General features: G+C 39.9%; 1 protein-coding gene across 5 annotated transcripts in view; it reads left to right on the top strand.

Moving 5' to 3' along the window:
- MBD5 (methyl-CpG binding domain protein 5) overlaps nt 1-24063 on the top strand; it is a 265451-nt gene that overhangs the window by 123417 nt on the left and 117971 nt on the right. For 4 of the 5 annotated variants that reach the window (XM_075070237.1, XM_075070238.1, XM_075070239.1 and 1 more), the window contains one exon: nt 22472-22608. The gene's annotated coding sequence lies outside the window, so the exon portion shown is untranslated. Of the gene's footprint in view, nt 1-22471; nt 22609-22734; nt 22795-24063 lie in introns of all 5 variants that reach the window. The other variant, XM_075070236.1, reaches the window with a different exon arrangement.

Raw genomic sequence — 24063 nt, 5'->3', positions numbered from 1 at the left:
GGATGTGGGAGAGTCTAGTTCCCATTACTGAAGCAAACTGAATAATGCTTTATGAATATTCAGGTTTAGTTCCAGCTGGGAGTATCTATTTCTTTTGTGCTACTTCAGTGGCCTGTGGAGGTACCATATAGGAGTACCTAGAGGATGGAGAAAGGCTCCATGTTATATACATGGGCAAGTGTGGCATGACTATATGAATGCAAGAATAGAAATAATGCTTGGAAGCCTTCAGGAAGGGGCAGAAGGGGAGGCTAGTCTGACTGATCAGGCACAAGTCCAAGCAGAGCTAAAAGCAAGATGGCATTTATGTAACTAGCTTACCCAAACTGCTGAGTTTTGCACTGAAATAGAGGGTTGCCTTCCTGTGGTAGTCCTGGTGCTGTTTTTTCTAGTTACTGAGAACTTTGTTGCAAATATTCCCTTGACCTTTCCATCAATATCATCGTCCCCAGGAATTGGAGATCAAGAATTGTCAGTTAAAGATGTGGCATATCCCATAGGATTTTGAAGCTATGCAGGAAGAAACAGGAAGAGTCCCACTTCTACCAGTGTTACCTATAGACAATCCTTTTGACTGATAGATTAATTTTAATTGATTTTCATAAAGAAACAGACAATAAAATGCACAAGGAGGTAAATGACTTACAGCTTGTATATGTTTCCAGACCTTGCACACTTCACAAAATCTCCAGTAGAGTTATGCAGTTTTACAACTTGTCAAAGCTGGAAGACCAGACAGTACCAAACCAGACAATACTATATAGACATAACATGTCAGAGTGACATGAATATAAAAGAGGAGAAGATACACATGAGTGGAGGGGAGGAAGGAAAAAAGAGGAGGAATAAAGTGGACTAGAAGTCTCATATTCTTTGAGCAGTGTCAATGTTTTGCAATGACAACAAGGTTGAAATTGTTACCTCTTTGCTAGGATAGCCCAGACCTTTCACACAGTTGCCTCACCACCATAGACACCTTATTTTTCTCTGTTGGGCAAAAAGAGGAACCAAGGATGGCAACAAATTCTGTTGGATGCATTAATGCACACTCAGTTTCCACCGTTATGGGTATAAGGGTTTTAGCATGCTGAAATTCATTTGACATCTGTGACCTGAGAAAAGCATAACAGTGATTGTAGATGTGGAAGCCCAGTGGTCTGTCGCCTGCCCCCCCATAACAGCGATTGTAGATGTGGAAGCCCAGTGGTCTGTCGCCCACACCCCCATAGGAAATTAGAGGTTTTTAAATTATAGTCGTGGACATTGACAAGGGCCCGATAGGAATGCAATAATAATAAATTTTCTGAAGTAAAAGAGAGGGACATAAGTAGGTAGGCAGCTTAAAATATAGAGGAGTCTAGGTGGAATATTCGTTGTTATTGTGTAAAAACTTCCCCACAGGCTCAAGGAAAGATAATACCTCTTGTTTGTATCACTGTTTGAGTGTGTACAGGATCTAAATTTGTCTTCACTAGTTTAATATTTCATGGTACTTTTATACCTAGGTACTTAGTTCCATCCATTTACTTATGGAAATTTCATTGAGAGAGACCCCCACTAGCTGACAACTGGGAGATTTCTAATAATTCCAATTTTCCCAGTTTGTTTTGTAACCAGGTATTTATTGAAATATTTGAATTAGTAATAAGAGGGCTGGAATTGTGCTTTCTAACCTGCCTATATGCAAAAGAGCATTGTCTGCATATAACTTCAATTTATACTCCATGAAACTGAGTTGTATGCCTCAGATATCTGGATGAGCCTGTATAGCTATTTCCAGGGGCTCAGAAGCTAAATCTAAAAGTAATGGAGACAGTGGGCATCCTTATGTGATATCTTTGAAGAGGCTAAAGGTATTTGAGATCATGACATTGGTTGGAATGCAAGAGAAATATAACTATTTAATCCAGGAATGAAAAACAGCTCCAAATCTGAATTTTTATTGCATATAAAACATATATCTCCAGTCTACCCTATCAAAAGCCTTTTCTGCATCTAAGACTAAAATGGCTTGTTGTTCAGGTTCATCGTATTTCATTGCTTATAATATCAATAAGTTGTCAAAGGTTACCAGAGTCATGATGGTCTCTGACAAACCTGATGTGATTTGGGTGTATGATAGATCCAGAAATTTCTCCAGACTCATTGCCAGAACTTTTGTCAATATCAAAAGTACAAGAAGATAAAATATTATCATATAGTCCAAAATGTTTAATGTGCAATTACAGGTCCATTTGTCAGGAGCACAGCAAGCACCTAGCATGGTTGCTAGGCAACCCAGCAAGCTCAGCTGGGCCCAATGAGCTCCCTCCCAACAGTTGTGCTTTGTATTAGGCAGTCTGCTACTTGAGCCTTGCAGCTGAAGCAGGTCAGTGGCTGCTCAGTGCATACCATGTCTGCAACTCTCCTCTCCTTGACCAAGCTGCAGATCAAATGTCAAATTTGGTAGCATAGTTTTGCACCCATTGTTTAGCTAGTGGCATTCAGGGCTCCTCAGTCCCACCTTCCAATAGGAGTTTCTTCATTAACTTCAATAGAGTTTGAATTCAGCCAAGTGTTTGGATCTCTATCCTAACACTTCACTTACTAAAAACTCTCCTCTGGGTATTCTTAGGATCAAAGTTATAAGTCTCTTTTAAAATTTAGTCTGTGGATAAATTTATTCTACTTTTTTTGTTTTGTTTTTATGTATTTTGCTGATTTTGTGTTATTGATTGTACTGTAAGGTACTTTATAGTGTTAAATGCTAAAGCATAATCTAAACAGGGGATGAGTAACTTTAAGATAGTGGAGGGTCACAAAATCCTGTAAAACCTTTTGGTGGGCCATACAGATTTAAAAAAAAAAAAAAAAAAAAGATTGAGCTGGGTCACTGAGGGGCTCAGTCTTTTAGTAAAGCAGCTGATGCCTCATACCATTTATCTTGGGTCTGCTTCCCCATCAACATTGGCTCTGACTACCCTCTCACCATCCAGCTTCAGTTATTGCCTACCCATTGGCCAGTTATTTAGGAGCTGTCAGACAATCAAGTTCTGGACAATTCCCTTGCCCCAGCAGTGGGCAGGCAGGACACATTGCTGCCAATGGGGCGGAAGTAACCAGAGCTGTGTGGTGTGGGATGTAGCCAGAGCCAGTGTCTATGGGGAGCCCATATCCAAACAAAAAGAAGTTAAAAAAAAATTACAGAGAGAGAGAGAGAAGAAAATCAGATTTTTAAATACTTAAGTTTTAAAAATCTAACTAGTTGTTTTGTTCTTTACAAATAAACTAAATAACCCCACCTCAGAACTGGGGAGAGTTGTGATAATTGGGCCTACAGACTTACCCTAATTATAAGCACAACTATTTAAAAAAAAAGTGAATGGAATTTCATAAATTGCCACAATGACATGTTATACAAAATTATTATTATAATGTAAAATAAAAGACAAAGACTGAATTAATTTAATTTAAACTAAAAGGGTTTTATGCCAGTCAAGGACTCTGTTAAGGTTGTCATAGAATCCTAGGACTAGAAGGGACCGCAAGCATCATCTAGTCTAACCCCAGTTAAAAGCCAGCCACCAAGACAGGGGTTCGAATCCTGAACCCTCAGATTAAGAGTTTGATGCTCTTCCTTCTGAGCTATCCCAGGCTGGCTAAAATAAAGGAGTAGAGGAGTGGAAATCAATTAACCAAAATCAGTGTTGAAAATTGTGTCTATTGATGGACAATATAATGAGAGGATGGACTGTTGTGCCCAACACTCCATTTTGAGATTCTTTAAAAAAAAAATAAAAAAGCTTCACCATCGTGGGTGCCATCCCCACTGTCTGTTGGGACCCCAGGCCTTCATCATCCTGAGAGATGTCCTGACCAAAGCAGCAGGCCAGAGAGAGAGACCCAGATGACATCGCCATCTCCACCAGCTTTGTATAAATCTCAAATAACACCTGAGATGTGAGACTTCAAATTCCCTCTGCTCTCCCCATGTGGCCTTTACCTTCCAGGCCATGTTTCTTTTCATTTGTATCTTTCTCCTTTTTCCTTCAGTCTAATAAGAGACTGAGTTAGCCAGCCAAGACTATGTTTTGCAACCAGTGAAAGGCAGCTACATGCAGTGCCCTAAACAACCCTATGCTAGTACAAGTTTGCCAAGTCTTTGAGTAGCTGATAAAACCATGTGCTGGGCCTGTGTTTTCTAGCAAGGAGGTTTCAAATGAAAGTCAACACTGCTGACAAAGGCTGCATTTTCTCTCTTTGCTGTTTTCTTCTCTCTCTCTCCACTCTTTTGTGTGTTTGTCTTGTTTTGTCATCTTAGGAAGCAGGATCAGACTTCAACAGCAATAGCAATAATAACTCCAGCCCATCTCAGCTCACTCTCTCTTTTCCCCAAAAAGGACAGTTATTACCATCTTTAATTCCATCTAAAAGACTGTCAGACAAGAATTTTTTTCCAGATGAAAAGAGAGGGGGAAAAGGGAAGTTGTTAAAATAAAAGTCTTACATAATACTTCACATTTCAGATACTCTAAGTGTTTTTGGTTGGTTGATTGGTTGTTTTGGTATCTTTTTATTTAAAAGTTTTACAATTATTTTTAATGGTGTGTTTGTCATGGTACTGAGGAGGCTGAGGTTTCTGTATACTAAACCCCAAACCTTGTTTAACCCAGTCACTGTCCAACATTAAACAGTGTTATGTAAACACTGTTGCCCCATATATTGTATCTAAATTAATACAACAAAGGCAAGAACATTGAGTGCCCTGGCTTTCTGCCTTTCCAGCCCCAGAGCTTGCAGTGATTTAGAGAGTGAGTGCTCAGCCTGGGAGCATTCCTTGAGTTTTGTAATTTTACAGTTGACTCTAGCCTTTCAGACACACATCTGGGAGGGGTGGGGGAGAGATCACTTGGATTTTCCTAGTGGTAAATAGAACATTTTCAGCAAAATTGAAATGTTACTGTGGGAAATTTTGATTTTTGCAAAATTCTAATTTTTCTATTAGAAAATCATTCTGACAAAAAACTCCTGACCATCACATATACAATGAGAAAGTACTATGAACCAAAACAGTAAACTGTTAATGTGCTCTTTTGATTGATTTACCTCAGAGTCTTTGGATAAAAGAGTCACCCTAGAATCCAGTTTGCTCTACTACTTAAATAAACTACTTTTGTAATACATTTCTGTTATGGCTTGTCTACATTACTGTGCGGAGTCAATCGAAGATACGCAACTTCAGCTACGTGAATAGCATAGCTGAAATCAGTGTACATAGATCTGCTTACCACAGTGTCTTCTCTGCGGTAGGTTGACAGCAGATGCTCTCCCATCGACTCCGCTTGCAATGCTCGTTCTGGTGGAGTACCAGAGTCAACAGGAGAGTGCTCAGCAGTCCATTTATCGCATCTATGCTAGATACGATAAATCGACCCCCGCTGGATCGATCGCTCCTCACCTGATCCAGCGGGTAGTGTAAACAAGCCCTTAGAATAGCTTTTAGGAATCCCCCTCAGGGATCAACACCCTATTGTGCCAGGCACTATTCAGACAAATGAAGAAAACAGTTCCTGCCTATGACAGAGTGCAGGGAGTTAATAGATGAGCCTGCACTCTGATCACTCTGATACTAATTATTTCCCCTGGAGAAAACTGATTTGGCATAATTAAGGGTAGTTAGCTAATCAAGCTGGTGGCCTGTGTGAGATAAGCCAATTAGCCAACCAGCTCAAGGCTGATGAAGTCTAGGAAGGAAGTGCTGAGGAGAGAGGAACTGCTGATCCGAGTCTTGCAGACCCATCAGGGAATGGAGACCTCTGCTCCTCTCAGCTCCTGAGGAAAGAGCCTAAAGCAATGATACTCAATAAGCAATACTCAGTGTGTCGCACATCACCTCCATATTGGTGCGAATAACAAAATTCATTCTGCACATGTTTGGGAAAAATTAGAGGGAACACGGATCACTGGTGTAAAGTGTAGGTGATATTGTAGATAGTACTGTTTCACAGAATTATAAGGGTGTTGGTGGAGGGAATTCAAATAAATAGCACAGTGGATACACTACCAGTAGAGTTTCAGCCAATTTCTGTGGTGCAAAGAGGCAGGAGCATACCGTGGCCTGTGACATGTCCCATAGAGTTTAATCCAGAAAAAAAATAATCAGACAAGATAGATGAGAGGCAGAAGAGTTGTGAGAATGAGGTTGTAAAGTGAAAAAAACTAGGAACCTCAGCTCATCACTTGGCTAATTGATTTTCAGGAGTGGGGTTGTCTTCAAAGGAGTTACATCAAGCATGAATTTGGTCCAGTGTTTGACTATGGAAAGAACTATTCCTCATTATTTTAGGCAAGGAAATCATTCTGTATTTTTTGAAGAATATTATTTTAAAAATACAAAATACGTCTTGGAATGTCTGTGCAATGACAAAAATATTGAACCTGTTTCAGAGGTAGAATAAAAATATTACAGAGTGCTCATATTTTCTCATATATGAAACTTTTTTATTCTACAGTATGCTGCTCCTCAATTCTAAGGCTGTATGATGGAAATGTATACAAAAAAATATCAGTGTAATCCAGTTTAGAATACAGTGAAGGACAAAGTAGCCAGTATCAGGTTTCTGGGGACATAATTCTAATGGGAGAGCTTTTGCCTTGGTCTAGCTGTGAAGAGAAGATTTTTACTCTGTCTGAAGACACATCTGAGAACCATGGTTAGTAGGAAAGCTAGAAAGGAAATAAAACTATACTCTCTACAGTATTTAAATGCCCTGTATCCCATTTATGCTAAGTCATTCAAGAATTATGTAGGGTTATATATAGGGCTTTACCAAATTCACGGTCCATTTTGGGCAATTTTATAGTCCTAAGAATTGAAAAATAGTACATTTCATGATTTCAGTTATTTAAATCTGAACGTCATGGTTTTGTAATTGTAGGGGTCCTGACCCAAAAAGGAGTTGTGGGTAGGTATTGTGGTACTGCTACCCTTACTTCTGTGCTGCTGCTGGCGGCTGCACTGCTTTCAGAACTGGGCAGCTGGAGAGTGGCGACTGCTGTCTGGGATCCCAGCTCTGAAGACAGAGCCACCGCCAGCAGCAGTGCAGAAGTAAGGGTGGCATGGTATGGTATTACCACCCTTAGTTCTGCACTGCTCCTGACGGGGCACTGTCTTCAGAGCTGGGCACCCAGCCACCGCTCTCCAGCTGCCCAACTCTGAAGGCAGCACAGAAGTAAGGGTGGCAACTCCCTTTTGAGTCAGGACCCCAATTTGAGAAATGCTGGTCTCCCCTGTGAAATCTGTATAATATAGGGTAAAAGAACACAAACAACCAGATTTCACAGGGGGAGACCAAATTTCACATTCCCTGATGCGTTTTTTTTTAATGGCTGTGAATTTGGTAGGGCTCTGGTTATATGAACAGGTTCCCCATATAGCGTAATATTATTCTTTACAAAATTTATAAAGCCCCCTTTGAGACTTGATTTTTGAAAGCTCAAATAAATGTCAAATCCAGGAGAAAAACCAGCAATAATCCAGGACTGCTGACCCTGATGCAAAATTCCCTTTAATTTTATTAGCGTCTGGATGGTAAGCAATAACAGAAGTGAAAGCTACAATTTAGGGGTTGTACAGTTCCTTTAATAGTACATGTGGGGAGGGTGGATTGATTTAAATCAAGGTGACTTAAATCATGATTTAAATCGCCGAGTGGAAAGCCTCAATTTAAGTAATCAATTTTAATCAACTTTTCCATTTATACTTCAGTCAGTTTCTAAAAAAAAAGTATGTTCTCATTGGTTGATAAACCTACTAAAACATGTTGATTTACAACTAAATAGAGCCTTTACATTAGATTTGGTACTTTTTTGCTATCTACAAGGGTATGTTATAACTATATATATTTATTTAAGCAATTATGTAGCTTACTATTTTCAGATTCTTATTAATTTATGTTTTAGTATGTTAATAAATGGTGACTGATATATTGCTTATTTACTAGATAATTAACTTTTTGCTCATGATTTGTGCCAAGCTGCATTAGAATGGTAACTGGATTTAATTAACACACACAACAGCATATAAAATTTATTCTTATTAAACATAACAGCCTTAAATATTTTGGATACATAAACTTATCAAAACATGTTTCACATTTACCACTAAATGATTTATTAAACAGAGGCATTAACTGTAGTCAGTAAATTGAACTGATTATTTCAGGTATGCCTAGGAAAATTTTCAAATATGCCTAAGTGAAAGTGACTGGAGCCTCATCCTCACCTAAGTCTCTTGAAAATCAGTGAGTCTCCTGAGGGCTCGTCCACACTACAAGGCTAGGTTAGCTTAATTACATCATTCAGGGCTGTGAAAATTTTCATGCACTCTGTGATGTAGTGTCAGTGTAGACACCACTAGGCTGACAGAAGAATTATTCTCTAGGCCTGGTTACCCCTTCTTGGAGAGGTGGGTTTGCTACAGTGATGGAAGAAGTGCAGCTCAACTGTGCCACTGTAGCATTTCTACTATAAACATACCCTAAGTTAGGTTGACTTTATTGTGCCGTATTTATAGGGTTGCCTATTTAATGGCTGGTAACCAGACCACTGAAGCCCTGCCCTCTGTCTCTTCCCCCAAGGCCCCACCTCCTTCACCATCTCTTCCCCACAACCAACTGCTCTGCCTCATCCCCCCAGATAAAAAAAACTGGACACCAGGGCTTGTCAAATGACACTTGGACACACAAGGCGGAATCCGGACAGGTCAGGTGAAAACCAGACAAGTGGCAACCCTGCATATTTTTTAAGGCTTAGCCTCAAAGGTTATGTTTTCCCTCAATTCATTATATAGAAAAGCAGCTATTAACTCTAACTCAAAAGTTTTTATAGAAGTGCATGGATTCAACATATTTATTTTATATTTAAAAATTTTAAGAAATTATAGTAAATTTAGGCCTTATCATATTTTGTATTAAATTCAGATTTCATTTAAAAAAGAATAACTTATTATAATTTAAATAGTAGGATGAAAAAAATCTGATTTTTATCCACCTTTCATGCGGGAAAGGTATCACTTCCTGATATTAAAAAATCAACCTTCAGTGCATAGAAAAAGCTCCCTTTGCCTAAAATATTAAGACAAATGTCTTTGACTACCTGGAAGCTGTGTCTGGAATTGTTTTGTCAGTTGTGGATATCTGAGCTGTCATGTCGCCTGATGTGGTCTCTTGGTTTGGGAAGTGGATTGAACTATTTGTTCTTCCTTTAAGGTATTAATCATGCCAAATGTATTTACTTCTGCATATTTACATTTAGTACATCGTGGTTTTGTTATAAGGTGTATGGAGCAGACATTGGATTAACATCATTCTGTGCTCATTAGAATGATTCCTGTATATACTGGTGATTAACCATAATACCTTTCTAAAACATCAGTGTAATTTTAAATAGAAAAACATGGAAACAAATTAAGATAGTCAGTTGTATTTGCTTATAGTTGTAACAATTAAACACAATATATTAAGGTTAATTGTATTTATGGTACTTTTCATGTGTAAGTAAGTGTTCTAAAAAATAAGACAGCTCAGTATGATGGTAAAACTAAATTTCTTCGTGATCATACCGGCTTTCATCGATCCTAGAGTTATCTCCATATTAAATTAAAGCTCAGTGAAGTAGAAAAGTAGATTTCATTTCTATTGTTTTTATTTTGGCCTAGGAAATGGAGAGATGTACCATTACAGATATGCGAAGCAGCTGGTAGAAATACATCCCTGATTTCAAATATGCTTTGCTTCAAAATTTTTACTTGTGAGTAGAGGGTTGCTTTTTTTGTTTTTTTTCCAAATAGTTGCAAAACCCATCCACAAAACCAAAATAAATTGAAATTTATTTTATGGTTACTTCAGAAAGCCTTTAATTTCCATAAGAATCCAATTTCAGTCATTAACTTCTTCAAAAGATGAAGAACAAACACCCTAAGCACAGAGTTAGGAGGATGTCTTGTTAATATATAGGCAGATGCTTGCTATGACAACTAACAGAGATGAGTGCTACAGTACATGGAGTTTCAATATTCTTTTCTCTTTACTACAATAGGTTTCACATGTGTATAGTTTTCTTCCGTATTGTTTGGAGCTGAGTTATTTGTCGATACACTGTTTTCATTCTGTTTTTAAACTGTTGGGTAAAGGATGTGCGTATGTCGTTTCTGATCTGTAATGTACTTGTCAAAACCAGGATTTTTTATATAATGAGTCTGTTCGCGTTCATAAAACGTATTATTTGAGCTTGTCATTTCCTTTATTAAAAGACCAGATTGATATTTTACTAGTACTCAGTTTATTGACTAAATTGATGTTTCTGACTCTGTGTATTTGTCAATCTATAATCCTTTCCTTTCTATTTTTATAATTGTGTAGAAAAGCAGATGCAAAGAGAAATACTTTATTGGTGTCTCTTTAGGGCAGAACTTGACATCTACACAAAGGACATCTTTGCCAAATTTAATAAGAATGGTTGGTTACCATTATATTTATTATAACTAGTTTTTAAGCTCTCTTATGTTTTGATTTTGATTTTTAATTCCTTTTGATTCTTAACTTCTATTATCACCTCATATTATGGTGTTCATCTGCTCACAAAACACACTGCATAAAAGATATAATCCTCAAAATGTTAAGGGAGACAAGAATGATAGTAAACTTACCAAAGACCACAAATCCACTTCAACATGGGGTTTGTTTTAGATATATCTTTGCATATGCTTTCTCAGTGTGGTGTTGTGCCTCACTGTCTGAGGATAAAATCTTTTGTAGATGAATTCTTGTTAATGTATGTCTATTGTCAAGATGCAGTGCAGTAGAAGAGTGTATTCCCAACAGCCTGATTACAATGTTAGTCAGTTACGCAAAGCTGATTTTAAGAAGTGCACTGGTACCCCTGAATGGTATAATAGCTAAAATTAGAAGTAGGACTACAAGTTTTCAATATGCAAATAGCTGATTATTCTTTCTATTAGGAAATGGAATAGTGTGCTAGAGTCTTTTTACTTAATGTTTTAAAAGTAAAGTTAAAATGGCTTTTATATTGTAAAAGTTAGTGTGCAAACTGAGTGACTTGCAGTCCAAGAACTGTCCAAGTTCCATGAAATGCAATAGGAATGTGTTTTAATTATCTTAACTTCTAGTTAGAAATAAATGTAATTCCATATCTTTATTATAGAGTCTTAATCTGTTCACAGTTATTTTATTCTTTATCTTCCCTAGTACTAACAATAAGCTTGTACCTCTAATTATTTGGATCGACAGGATCTAGTTTTTTCAAGAATAGTACAACTACTGCCTTTAGCCAGTCATTCGGTACCCTCTTGCTCTCATGCCTGCTTTCATAATTTTTATAGCACTTGTCATGCCAGCTTTTAGCAGCTCCACTGTTATATTGTCAATACCTGCAGCTTTCCGTTTTTAAACTATTTCACTGCTCTTTCTATTTCTTCTTTTGGTGGTGGTTCATTGCTGATATCCATTCTGCATTGCAAGCTGCCCCATTCATCTAGCAGGCAAGTAATAGTAGGCAAAGAACAGGGAAGCTTTAGACCAGGCCAAAATTGTATTGATCACATATTCACACACCAACTGTTGATGGAGAATGGGGATTAAAGATGCCTGCTGTTTTCATTGACTTTACAAAAGCATTTGATTCTGTTTGGAGGGAAGCATTATGGAAAGTAGCAGTTGTATGGAGTTCCAGATAAGATGATTACAATTATAATAGCTATGTAGGAAGACTCTTGCCGTGCTGTAAGAATTAGTGGAAAATTAAGCAACTGGTTCAAGTCAAAGTTTGATGTAAGACGAGAGGGCATGGAATCACCATAATTTTTCATCCTGTTCTTAAAATGAATGTTAAGAATATTAGACAAATTGGAGGGTGTGACATTGGATGATCTAGAGTTAAGCCCCTTAGTTTGTGCATCATTCAACTGGCAGACACGTTGGAATTAGATACGATAATATTACTACCTTGGAAAACTGGTGTAGTTGGCTTGGACTAACAGTCAATGCCAAGAAGTAAAGTGGTTGTATCTTGGAAAAGGGAAACTAGATAAAGCATTGAAAGGCAGCAGTGATGAAGTTTTAGAACAAATAGAATCTTGTGTGTATGTAAGAAGCTTGATTATAGAATCATAGAAGATTAGGGTTGGAAGAGACCTCAGGAGGTCATCTAGTCCAGCCCCATGCTTAAAGCAGGACCAATACCAACTAAATCATCCCAGCCAGGGCTTTGTCAAGCCAGGCTTTAAAAACCCCTAAGGATGGAGATTTCACCACTTCCCTAGGTAACCCATTGCAGTGCTTCACCACCCTCCTAGTGAAATAGTGTTTCCTAATATCCAACCTAGACCTCCCCCACTGCAACTTGAGACCATTGCTTCTTCTTCTGTCATACGCCACCATTGAGAACAGCTGAGCTCCATTCTCTTTGGAACCCCCCTTCAGCTAGCTGAAGGCTGCTATCAAATCTCCCCCTCACTCTTCTCCTCTGCAGACTAAATAAAGCCCAGTTCCCTCAGCCTCTCCTCATAAGTCATGTGCCCCAGTCCCCTGATCATTTTCATTTCCCTCCACTGGACAGACTCTCTCCAATTTGTCTACATCCTATCAGTGTTGATAGTTCCATTAAGGATGAATTTTAAAGGAAATGTGTGTTAGCCGTGGGTGCTGCACAGAAATGGACAAAATTGTGGACTGATGAAAAACATTACATTTGGTCCTAAAGTGAAAATTTATCAAACCAGTGTACTAACGGTATTACTTTGGGGTCTGGAAGCATCTGCGTTAAACAAAATAGCCATCAGGAAGCTGGAGGCAATAGTGATGAGAGTTCTTTGAAAGATAGTAGGTGTAAAGTGGAATGATTTTAAGACAAATGAAGTAAGAAAGAGAGTAGACTGAGTAATCAAGGGAACAGGATTGGCAATAGTCAAAAAGATTACAATATTAGGGACACAGCAAAAGACAGACGATAAGATGTCAAAGAACACTGCAAACACAACTAAGGTCAGTCCTACTGAGCTAACCATTGACTAGATGATGGAACGTAATACTCAGAGACGTGATCAGGCTGGGCTTAATGGAGGCACAAGCCATGGACAGGAATGAATATGGAAGCTGTACTGCTCCCTGTGCTTCCAAAGATGCTATGGAATGAAAGAAGAGAAGAGGTGGTAATGTCCAAAATATTCACGCTGAATATTTTGCTATTCAAGTAGTCTCATTGATTCCCATTAGAATACTCACACAGTAAGGTAACACTCAACATGAGTAAAGGTATTAGAGTAGGGCCCACAACAATACATAACATTTATGTAGTATTTATACATTAAGGACCAGGTTCTAATCTATTGTACTTTATTGACTTTTGTACCTTACTTTTCAAATAGTCCCACTGAAGGTAATGGGATTACTTGTAGAATCGGGCACTACTCAGTGAGAGTAAGGGTATCATAGTCTGGCCCTCACTAATTAGTCTCCTGACGGCTTTGTGGTATGGGGAAACTCCAGATATAGAGAGGTCTCTTTGCTTGTCTGAAACCACATGGTAAGCCATTAACTAAGTGAGGAATAGGAGCCTTGGCTCCCACTCCTACAGACATACAACTAACTGTGCCTCTTCCATGGAAGGAAATTAGCCAGACTGCTTTTGTTTTTTATTTTACCAAAATATTTGTGTAGTTTAAATGTAATGCATTTGCAAGAGAATAATATTTTGCTTTACAGGTTTAAAAGTCTATATTGCTCCTTTTTCTCTGTAGGCATGAGAATAGCTTCATTTCATTTTGATGTCTTCTCTCTAGTTCTGTTATCTTTTGTCATAATCCTGTTGCAAATGCCCCCAGAATACTTAAAGGAACTATATATGCCCACTTGTACCACCCCTTATTTCAGGGGTGGACAAACTTTTTGGCCTGAGGGCCACATCGGGGAATAGAAATTGTATGGCAGGCCATGAATGCTCACAAAATTGGGGTTGGAGTGTGGGAGGGGGTGCAGGTTCTGGGGTGGGGCTGGGGATGAGGAGTTTGGGGTGTAGGAGGGTGTTTTGGGTTGGATCGAGGGGTTTGGCGGACGGGAGGGGTATCGGGTAGGGCAGGGGTATGGGAAGGGGTGCAGGTTCCAGCTGGGGGTGCAGGCTCTGGGCTGGGGATGAGAGGTTTGGGGTACAGGAGGGTGCTCCGGGCTGGGATTGAGGGGTTTGGAAAGCGGGAGGGGTATCAGGGCTGGGGCAGGGGTTCAGGGGTGCAGGCTCTGAACGGCACTTACCTCAAGCGGCTCCCAGAGGCAGTGACGCAGCCAGGCGACTGCACACTGTCCCATCTACAAGCACCGCTTCTGCAGCTCCCATTGGAGCACCGTAGGGGGACATTGGAGCACGTAGGAACCAGAGTGGGGTCATGCCATGGCTTCTAGGAGCTGCGTGGTGCAGCCCTCATCCCACCATCCTGGCCAGAGTGGGGCTGAGCTGCGTGCTGCGGCCCCCATCCCAGCGCCCCAGCCAAAGCACCAGAGCGGGGCCAAGCCACGTGATACGACCCCCCAGCCCACTGCACCCCGACCCAGCACCCTGGGCAGAACGGGGCCAAGCTGTGTGGTGCAGCCCCCTGACCCAGTGCCCCAGCCTGCCTTATTCCATATAACGTACTTCTCAAAAAATTACTTTAGTTTCGTTCCATACCTTTGAATAACTGTGTGTTTGACAAGTTAAATCTACTTCATGAAAAAGTCTATGCCTCTGAATAATGGTAATTGTTAGTGTGCATGTATTCTGTAAACCTGGAAAGCACTTGTATATAGGGTTTATTATAATCACTTGAAAAACAAATGCTTCCAGCATAACACTCAATATAAGTCTGTCGTATAACAGCTATGAAATCTTTCATGTAATAAATTAGAATACAGTAGCCTGAATAGTTTCTTCATGTCATCTTTTTTCAACATTGTCTGTTCAAACATAAGAGTCATATTTTTTTAAGGTGTTTGCCAACTGACAATAATTATAAACCTCGCTAAAATGAATCAGTGAGTTCTAGTATGTCAGTTATTTTATTGAAATACAACACACAAACTTGCAGTGACAGATTGCTTTACGTACACCCAAAGCCTTGAAACCATGGAACTAAGTTAAAAGGGAGAAGTTTCCTGCATTCTTTATGGACAGCTCAGAAATGTTAAGGTATAGTAATTTCCCAAAAACATGGAATGTGTGACTGGCAGATCTGCCAATCTGTGGGTTGAGGCAACAGCATATGAGGGTGCTGTTAAGCTTTTGCATTGGAGTGTAGGCTTGACGAAGCAGGTTACATGTTGGTTTTTTGCACCTGTTGGAGATAGAAGGGAAAGCATTATGGAATATATGTTATTGACAACTTTGTAGATAGGGTGAAGGAGGCAAAGAATGCAGGAAACTTTTCCCTTGATTTCTTATTTAATCTTTTTAAGGTTTTTGGATGGTGAGGTGTTTCCTGATGCAAAATTGTCACTAAAAGTTTTTGTTTGTGTTAATTCCCTAGTGTTTTCATACTGGATTGGTGTACCTCAGTGGATAGCTCCACAGGGTCAGGGAGAGGAAAGCAGGGAGATGCATCTGGCTTGGAGTCAGAGGAATAAACTGCAACACTAAATCCACTTCTGTCACCGATGTTCCTCCTAAAATATGTGGTATGTCTCAGGAAGATCTTTGTCTCTATTTTGGCACTATTTAAAAGTTACTCAAAGTAAATATGCTAAAAGCAACCACCCGCATATATCAGTGATGACATAACCTATCAGCTGGAGGGAACTTCCATGAAGGAGTCTGTATCATCACTCACTTCCCAAAACATGCCATAACTTCTCAGCTTCTAGAAATTGGATACAGCAAGGAGCAGCTGTAACCACAAGGTACATCGTGGCACTCCAGCAGCAGGTCTACCTACTGTGCAACCCATCATTCTGAGTCCCCTATTCCTGCCATTGGGAAGCATATCTCTTAACTTTCAAGCTTTCTGATGTGTGACATCTGCAAACAAAACTCCTGAAAAATAGTTGAAATGTGAAAAACCTGTATTTTGTTGTCATGCCATAATTTATAGATTATAATGGTTTTTAAGTTTAAAAAATAACTGCTTTTAAAGGATGTTTTCTGACTGTGTGAATTAAATAAACTAGTTCTTCAAAATTAAATTATATTGCGTGCATTCATAACATCCTGTGATCTTGGTTGACAGCAGAATTTGATCCCTGTCCCTGTAGATCCTCAGCTGAAACCTCTACCACTTCAGCAATGGGAGTAATTGCAAGTCTTTTTCTGGACCAGTCACCAGGAGTTTACGCACACATTTGTAGTATATTATATGTCTGTTTGCTAGACAGCACTAGACAATGTGGAAATCAGGAATCCTGTCCCTGGGAGGGCTGTGTAGTATACTAGGTAGAGCAGAGATTTCAAACTCAAATCACCACGAGAGCCACTTGAGGATTAGTGCATTGGCCTGAGGGCAGCATCACTGAAACCTTTTCATACGATACAAAAGTATAGTCAAAAATGAAAAAAATTAAGAGTAATATAGTATGCTGTTAGTATCCTGAGACGAAACCAATCTCAGTGTTTCTTGCAAATTGTACCACATTCCATACAAAAAACAACGCTAAGAGAATGTTAAGACTGCACAGTTAAGCACACGTGCCAAAATTAGGGTTGTGTACACAACTTTTTTTCTGTCCCTTTGAGACTATGTGTTATCATGTAACCTTTAAATTACAGGGTCACGTACTGTTTCTCATATGATATATACTTTTTTTCTACACCCTTACATTGTATAGCATCTTACAGTGATTTTTCTATTAACTTTTATTGTGTTGTCACAGTAGCCCAATATATGCTTACTAGCAAAGCACTTGCCACTTAATTTATGAGAAGTATGAGTGAGGGTGGGCAAATGTGTGTTGTGATGGGAAGCTGTGTTGATTTCTGCCTGGGTTGTTTTGTGCTGGGGGATTTTGATGGATTTATGTTGGTGGCAAATAAGAGGCGGTTGTGTTGGTATGTGAGGTGACAGTCGGGCCAAGTAATCCACCATGGTGAAGTCTCCCTCATACAACCAATGAAACTGTAGCATGCAGATTAGCTATTGAGTAAGGGTGGTGATTGGTTGAGTTATCTCTCATATCACAATGGTCTAGTACTCTTGGCACAGCACAGATAGACACCTTTCTGTAGTTGTACACCAATTGTCAAGTCAAGATAGCTGAGAACTTCAAAACTGGTTGGTAACAGACTGCAGAACTCTCACTCCACCCCTTCCATGAGGCCTCGCCCCTTCCCCACCTCTTCCCACCCGTTCTCCGCCCCCATTCCAGCCCCTTCCCCAAAGTTCCCACCCCAACTCTGCTTCCTCCCTGCCCCTATTCCAACCCCTTCCCCAAATCCCCTCCCAGGCCCCGCTTCTTCTCGGCCTCCTCCCTTTAGCACGCCACGTCCCCACTCCTCCCTCTCCCTCCTGGAAAATCCTAAGTGCTGGGAGGTAGGTGGAGGAGTGGGGACACAGCGTGCTGGGGGAGCTGTGGGGGGTGAGGTGAGCTTGGCTGCCAGTGGGTGAAGGAAGCACCCATGGAGTTGGCGCCTATGGCAGGCTGCAGGAAATAACTCCGCAGGCTGTGTGTTTGAGACCCCTGAGTTAGAGCTAGGGTAACAAAAGGATGTATATTTTTAAACAATATCTGAAAGACATTGTTGCGAAGTGGGTAATATTTGAGGCTACTAGAAACCTAGGTTCTATTCTTAACTGTGACTTCATGTAACCTCTATGTTGACTTATTTGTAAAGAGGTATGTGGCGGTGGCTGATTGACATCTAGGACAGTAACCGTGGTCTCAGTTGATAAAGAGAATTGGCATGTAAACCTCCATTAGTATAAATGAGATTTAAACTGTATCTGTATATCTCTCTCTTTTTTTGCTCTGTAGCTGCAGTTGGAAATATTGTGTGATCTGAAGTCCTATGCAGACAAGACTTGATCATATAAACTGCTATGGGGATGATATTGTTGGCAGAATTTAATATTTTTATTTCATATCAATATTCAAAAAAAGTAATTGGAAAACTGAAGAAAAAACACAAAATAGAAGGAGCTCCTGCTTCTTATTGGTACTGTCCTACTTAGCATATGTAGAATAACGTGAAGTAAAAATTAGATCCCAGGAGCTTAAACATTTTTTGTAAAAAGTGATTCAAAGAAAGATGAGACCCTTCACTCAAAACTGATCTCTTTGAACATTGCCAAAAAGTATAACTTGAATTTAGTAAAGGTTTTTATACTGTCTCGCATGACCTTCTCATAAACAAACAAGGGAAATGCAACATAGATGGAGCTACTATAAGATGGGTGCATAATTGGTTGGAAAAACATTCCCAGAGACTAGTTATCTGTGGTTCATAGTCATGCTGAAAGGGCATATCAAGTGAGGTCCCGCAGGGATCAGTTCTGGGTCAGATTCTGTTAAATATCTTCATCAATGATTTAGATAATGGCATAGTGAGTACACTTATGAAGTTTGCAGATGATACCAAGCTTGGAGGGGTTGCAAGTGCTTTGGAGGATAGGATTAAAATTCAGAATGATCTGGATAAACTGGAGAAATGGTCTGAAGTAAATAGGATGAAATTCAATAAGGTCAAATGCAAAGTACTCCACTTAGGAAGGAACTATCAGGCCACGTCTACACTATGGGATAATGTCGAATTAGCTAAAATCGGTTTTATAAAACTGATATTATAAATTCGATTTTATGCGGCCACACTAGGCACAGTAATTCGGTGTTGTGCGTCCATGGTCCAAGGCTAGCGTCGATTTCTGAAGCGTTGCATTGTGGGTAGCTCTTCCGTAGCTATCCCATAGTTCCCGCAGTCTCACCCTGCCCTTGGATTCTGGCTTGAATCGTTATTTTCGCGGGTGGTTCTGGGGCTAAATGTCGTCAGTCATTCCTTCCTCTGGGGAAACATCAGCTGACAATCCTTCGCACCGTTTTTCACTGGATTGCCCTGGCAGACGCATAGCATGGCAACCATGGAGCCCGTTCAGCTTTTTTTTTTTCCCGGCACAGTATGTTGTACTGGATGCCGCGGACAGAGAGGCGATACTACGCAGCGCTACAAAGCAGGCATTCACTTGCTTTTGCATGATAGCCAGAGATAGTTACCAGTTGTTCTGTACCTGTCTATGCCAGAGTAAACTGGCAATGAAATGACGGTTATCTCTCCCCCTCTGTACTGTCCCGCTGCTATCATGAGTGCCCCTGGCTGAAATCGGCCGGGGGCGCAATGCAAAAGCCAAATTGGGATTGACTCCCCGAGTCTATCCCTTCCTTATGCTTCTAAAAAAATAAGTCAGTCCTGCCTAGAATAAGGGGCAAGTGTATTAGAGGACCAGTGTATCAGAGAGCACAGCTGCTCCGTGTCAGTATTCACAGGGGGTCCCTGCAACAACCCCACCTGTTTCTTCCCTTCTCCCCCACCTTCCTGGGATACCGGCAGTGTCCTGCCCATTTGTTGTCAAGAAGTAATAAAGAAGCAAGAATAAGAAACACTGATTAGTGACATAAAATGAGGGGAGGCAGCCTCCCGGCGCGATGATAGTCCAGGCAGGACATTAAGCGGTGTGGTGGAGAGCGACAGCATGCTGCTCATGACAGCCAGGCAGTACAAAACTTTCTTACACAGAAAGGAAGGCGGCTGATTGAAGCTCAGCCCCCAGTTGCTATGATGAAGACGGTTACTAGCCGTTCTGTCCTATCTACTGGAGTTGACCAGGAATCATTCCTGTTCTTACCCTAGGCACCCCCCATATTCAGTTAAAAAGCATTGGAGCACTCAGGGGTTCAGAAGACAGTTACCAGTCCTATTGCACCATCTACCACCGGGAGGGGAGAGGAAGCGATACTGCTCTTCACTGGCAGCAGCATCGCTCTTACCAGCAGCATTCAGTACACATAGGGTGACATTGAAAGAAGTCAAGAAATTTCTTTCCCTTTTCTTTCACCGTGGGGGGGGGGAGAGAAGAAACTGAGAGAGCTATTCCCCGAACCGCGCCAGACACTGTGTTGACTCTACAGACATTGGGAGCTCAGCCAAGAATGCAAATACTTTTCAGAGACTGCTGTGGACTGTGGGTAGCTGACGCCTCAGTACCCCCTCCCTCCTCCATGAGCGCCATTTGATTCTTTGGCTTTCCGTTACACACTTGTCATGCAGCGCTGGTGCCTGGAGATTTTTTTCAATGCTTTGGCATTGTTGTCTTCTGTAACGGAAGCTCTGATTACAACAGATTTGTCTCCCCATAAGACGAATCAGATCCGTATCTCCCATACGGTCCATGCTGAGAGCTCTTTTGATTGGGACTGCATCGCCACCCATGCGATCAGAGCTCCACAGTGGCAAACAGGAATGTAATTCAAAAGTTCGCGGGGGCTTTTCCTGTTTTAACCTGCCCGCCTGCATCCGATTCACCAGATTGCTGGTCCAGAGCGGCAGTAGTGGCAACTGTGGGATACCGCCCGGAGGCCAATAACGTCGATTTCCGTCCACACTAACCGTAATCCGATATGTTAATATCGAATTTAGCGCTACTCCTCTCGTCGGGGAGGAGTACGGAAATCGATTTAAAGAGCCCTTTATATTGCTATAAAGGGCGTTGTAGAGTGGACGGGTACAGCGTTAAATCGATTTAATGCTCTTTAAATCGATTTAAACGCATAGTGTAGACCAGGCCTCAGTTGCACACATACAAAATGGGAAATGACTGCCTAGGAAGGAGTACTGCAGAAAGGGGGTCATAGTGGACCACAAGCTAAATGTGAGTGAACGTTGTAACACTGTTGGGGGAAAAAAAAAAGCAACCATCATTCTGAGATATGTTGTAAGCAAGACAGCAGAAGTAATTCTTCCACTTTACTGTGCACTGTTTAGCCTCAACTGAAGTATTATGTCCAGTTCTGGGTGCTGTATTTCAGGAAAGATGTGGACAAATTGGACAAAGGCCAGAGAAAAGCAATAAAAATGATTAAAGCTCTAGAAAACATGACTTATGAGGGAAGATTGAAAAAATTGGGTTTGTTTAGTCTGGAAATAGAAGAGAGAGGACATGATAACAGTTTTCAATTATATAAAAGGTTGTTACAAGGAGGAGGTAGAAAAATTTGTTTTCTTAAACTCTGAGGATAGGACAAGCAATGGACTTTAAACTGTAGCAAGGGAGGTTTAGGTTGGACATCAGGAAAAACTTCCTAACTGTCAGGGTGGTCGAGCACTGGAATAAATTGCCTAGGAAGGCTGTGGAATCTCCTTCACTGGAGATTTGTAAGAGCAGGTTCGACTAACGCCTTTCAGAGATGGTCCACTTAGTCCTGCCAGGAGTGCAGGGGACTAGACTAGATGACCTCTCAAGGTTCCCTCCAGTCCTATGATTGTATGTGTATCAACCAGTCTGCACCAAACCAACATGAAAAAAATCAAATATTCTTACTTCTAATTTGTTTTTCACTACACTTCTGTAAAATAAAGATTCATTTTGCTACAACTTCAACTATATCACTTACCACTCAACATAATGTGGCTTTCATCACATATTGATTTATTTTTTATTTCAACTTTTTAGTAATTTCAGAGATTATTGGTAGGTAAATATGCAATATTTGCATATGTAAATATGCAGCAAGGAAGAAAACCTAAATACCTGTTTATCAATAAGTTTGTAAATTATTTATTAGCCATTATTATTTTCAAAAGTATATAAATGACTCTGGAGCCTGATTCTCATTTTCAAAAGAATCTGAATCTCATTAAAATCACTTCTGCACTTCTGAAACTTTCACCTACATATATAATTAACTTATAATGTACTCGGCAAAGACACTAGAGATTCAAGAAAGATGTCTCTGGTGGTTTGGACACATGTCAAGAATGGACCTGGAAAGAATACCATACATGGTGATACGCACCAGAGTGCAAGGAACTAGAAGTAGAGGAAAATCAAGAATGCATTGGATAGACATGATAAAAAATGACAGAACAAAAATAATTAAAGATTGACAAAGCCGTGAAGCTGGTACAAGATGGACGGGAGTGGGAAGAATTTATTTAGCCCCATTGTTGCTGATGAGCTGATGGATGGGAATCACAGTACAAAATTTTTAACTCTTCTAAGCTTTATTGGTTTTTCCTCTAAACAACATGATAAAAAGCAGTTGACCCTCTTCTTGCCCAACAAATAAATGACCTTCATTTTTTTTAAAGGTCTCTTTCGACAAATTCCCATTATATAGCCCATTGCCCTTATGCTGTGGAGCAGTTTGAGAGAGACTCATTACACATATTATATGAAGTACAGCTATTTGGTAATTGAAATAGTTTGTGTCTCTGTAAAGATAACTTTAATACAATGGATGTTTTGTTATAGGAAGAAGAGGTGTCATCTCGGTAAAAAAGACAAGGAAATATAGAGGCGTCTTGGAGCATTATAACACTAATTCTTTGCAAGGGTTCAGTGAACTTCCCAAGGTTGGTGGATTTTTCCACCAGTCTACCTAATCTTAGGTAAGTAAATTCTCTCTCTCAACTTTATCTTCCCCTCCTCCCCCAACCCCCACCTACAGATACTTAATGCAGCTTCCAGAATTATTTTTTTAAGTGTTCTCTTCTGTTTTTCCTTTTCTCTTAAAGATAACCTGAATATAATCCAACAACGTTAGATTTTTGTGCTGAGTGCCCCGGGTAACCAGGGTAAGAGGGACAATTCAGCTCATTAATTGAATAACTATATGTTTTTTCTTTCTTGGGTCCACCATATATAGCACTGCTGTGAATGGTTCTTGTTATCTATGGCATTTCAGGATGTATTGTTTTATTGATGCCACTCCAACCCTGGAACTCCACTGGAAAGTATAGTCAGCCTATAGCCATAAAGTAAAGCCCGTTTGGTTATAGTCTTGTGTAAGAGTTTAATCTTTTTTTTAATATTCTTACTTTGTAATTGATTTATTTTAATAACTCTTTAATAAAATAAGAATATTAAGTGTTCAAAAAAATAAATAAAAAGAGGACTTAGGTTACCTTTGTAAATAGAGGCCACAGAATTTCACCATGTGTTTTCTGCATCAAGCCCACAAATTCTGGTTGAGCTGGAGCATATCTTTTAGAAAGACGTCCAAATTTCAGCACAGTGCATATTGGATATTGAATTTAAAATAGTCTTTAAAAGCTAAGTTCTAAGCTAATTTTCTCAATGGCACTCTTACTCTGGTTACTTTAATGCTACTTGTAAATCACTTTTTGGCATTATTTGATTCATGTTTGTTTTCTGAAAATTGAGCTGAATTTCTCATTAGTCAAACTATGTTAATCTAAATAGAATAGAATGTGATAGGAGGTGCTTTTTTAAAAAAAATTGTTTGAACACACAGTACTCAAAGCAAGCAGGAAAGCATATTTGCTGAAATGCCAAACATTTCTTAGAAATTCGCTTCACAAACAGGTTACTCAGTCATACACATTTTTACAAAATGCAGAATGATAATAGAAGTAAATATAAAAATCAACTTTCCTTCTAGTTTTCCACTGTGTATATATAGTAGAAACTAATAAAAGGTAAACATTTTGCCAACCATCACTGCGTAATTATCATAGTTATTTTCTAAGTAGAGGGGAAACTGTGGTAATTTCAGATGCTACCATGTGTGATACAATGCCAACTAGTTAATGGTGACAAGTGTAACTTGCAGTGACCACAGTCTTGCAGGAATAGAACTCCCCCACTGATGTGAGGGAAGAGTCTGCATAACTACCTCTCTCCAGGCATCATTAGAGAGAGAAGCTCCCAGTCACAAGTTGGAGTGGTGATGTTTACATAAACGAGGCAACCCATTTCCATATCTTCCCTGGTGTTTGTCTAGAGTTTATTGCAGCCCCTAGCCAGTAATAGCTTTCCTCAGTAGAGGAGAAAGTACCAGATGCAGAATTGCAACCAGTTGCTGACTGGATGGCAGGGAGCTT

Source organism: Chelonoidis abingdonii, chromosome 10 (assembly GCF_003597395.2).
Source record: "Chelonoidis abingdonii isolate Lonesome George chromosome 10, CheloAbing_2.0, whole genome shotgun sequence".
NCBI classification, from domain to species: domain Eukaryota; kingdom Metazoa; phylum Chordata; order Testudines; family Testudinidae; genus Chelonoidis; species Chelonoidis abingdonii.
The sequence above is the reverse complement of the archived record's forward strand: the minus strand, read 5'-3'. Positions and strand labels throughout refer to the sequence as shown.